We start from the raw sequence: 2,452 nt of genomic DNA, 5'->3' as shown, positions 1-2,452 counted from the left end.
ATTAATGTTCGAAGGAGCTCTTATTTGCATACAAAGTGAAGGTTATGGAAGAGAATAACTCTACCTAACCTGCTCCTGTTACAGCCACACCACGACCCTAATGGCAGCGTAACGCACTAAATTCGCCGGGAGGCGTGAAGAGTGGGTGTAAAATGTGTACGGGGAGAAGATCAGTAAAGAAATTGGAGGTGGCACGAGGCCATTTACTGTGTGATCTACAGGTAATGAGATATAAGACAGCGGCTGTTGATCTGATTTAGATTGCATGATGGAGTGGGACAGAGAAAACAGAGACTGAGGGGAATTATGGCACATGAGATTTATAATCTTGCAGTAATAAATGTCACAACTGCAATCTGTAAAATTCTGATTTTAAAAGATCTCGGGTTTAGTGATCAGATATTTCAGTCACACACCGAGTTGTGTTCGAACACAGTAGCAGTGACCTTTCAAGTCCAAAGCCTTCACACTTTTAAATATACTCCGATTTCAGATTTTATCAAATTTCTTCTAGAGTTGTTTCATCACTGAGTTTGGATAGTGTTTTGTATAGGCATGCTTACCTGTAATGTACTTTTAATAATATTTTGCCAGGCACCGTTTGCATTACAGACATGAATGATTTCTCAGACTGTGCAGTTTGCTAGGAGCTACTAAAGCCGCGGGTATACTTGATTTTCCGCGTCCGTGTCCGTGTCCATCACACGCACAAACATGTCCGCTTAGCTTCTTGAGCATACTCATCGCGGATTGAGCACGGACGTCCGAGCTACCAAGACCGTCAGAGGGTAGCGCTGAGACCATCTACACTAACTTGTCGTATTCTCTTTTCACAGGCTTGAATCTCTTTGGATCAGCCTTTGATCTCATAAGAAGATTGTGTGTGAGTTTATTTGTATGAACGAAGGAACAGAGCACAACAAAGCTTTCCCAGTTTCACATGAGGAAAAAAGGAAGGATAAACTAGAGATTAGTATGAGCACCACACCAGCAGACAATAAACTTATGTTCGCAATTCTCAATTTCATTGCACAAGTCATTTGGATTGGCTGTCAATGTTAAAGTGATTTAAACCATATTGTACCTTAATATTGTTTCTTTATCTGAACACAGTAGTTGAGGTGAGTATTTTCTTCATTTCTTTCAAACATAACGTGAAACTGCTTATATTATGGATGTTTTTCTCACATTAATGTTGTAGGGTGGAGTTTGGATCCACAGTTAGATGTTGAAGAGAAACGTGTCAAAGCTGTCGGTATATAGAGATGATCCATCCTTGTTTTGCTGACTCTGAATTTCAATACGGCTTGCCCTGTTAGCCGACCGAGTACATAATCCCCCAGGCCAAAGAGAGAGCTGCAGTTCACCCTGTAAGTCAAAACCTGTCTGACATCTGCACGGATACTAACAGTGGAGTCAGAACAACATAAAGTGTGTGCCTTTATGTTTAAAGCTTTGACAAACCCTTCACTGTGAAATAAAAGCTTCAGAATTAACTAGGGAACTCACTTTTTAATAACATAATCTGTCATCTGTTTATTTTATTAATAAAACTCTCTATAGTCTTTGGTTATGTGGACAAAGGATGAGATGTCATAGGAACTTCGTCTCTGCTCTGAGTGCTGATGTGATGTGTGGAAGAAGTAGCAGGGTGGCTGACATATGGGCACGAGGAATGAAGCAGACTCGAGAGAGAGAGGAAAAGTGACTCATCTGAGGCGCTGAGAATTTTTAAACACGAGCTGAGAGATTCTTATCTCGCTGATGAATATGTGGCAGATGGCGAACTGGGAAGCAGCGGCACCCGACGGAGATAGTCACGGTGTCTGAAGGGCAGCTGCAGACCCACTGGAATAGATTATAATATTACAGTCTGTTTTACGAACCCCCAAAGATCAGACAAATGACATTATAACACTCATATTTATATTCGTAAAATGGATTTCAAAAGTAATGCAGTGATGTTGCCTGCAAACTCAGAAAGTTTGAACTAGTTTTACCTTCTTATGCAGGTTATCCTTAAAGAGACAGTTCACCCGAACTGCGGAATACAAAAGAAGATACTTTGAGAAATGTCTTAGGGGTTTTGTGTCCATATAATGGAAGTCATTGGGGGTCAGTGTCGTTTGGTTACCAACATTTTTCAAGATATCTTCTTTTGTGTTCTGGAAATTATGAGAAAGCTTCTTTAACACAAAACCCTAGAAATCTGGTTTAACAAACTCCCCTTTATACATCAATCATACATTTACAATTTCCAGACATTCTGGCAATAGTTACTGTTTGTTCTCGGCCCGTATCTGTTGTCGAGTGTGGGCTGACCTCCAAGATGGATTCTGTGAGGCTAATGAAGTCCGAGACGGTCCTTCCTCTCCATCCCTGCCCGAGAGAGTTTAATCCCGTTAGCTGAGCTTTCTCACGCATAATCCCTCCACTTCCCCACCTGTCCGTC

Source organism: Barbatula barbatula (assembly GCF_947034865.1).
Source record: "Barbatula barbatula genome assembly, chromosome: 10".
Taxonomy (NCBI): Eukaryota; Metazoa; Chordata; class Actinopteri; order Cypriniformes; family Nemacheilidae; genus Barbatula; species Barbatula barbatula.
This window is presented reverse-complemented; position numbering follows the sequence as displayed.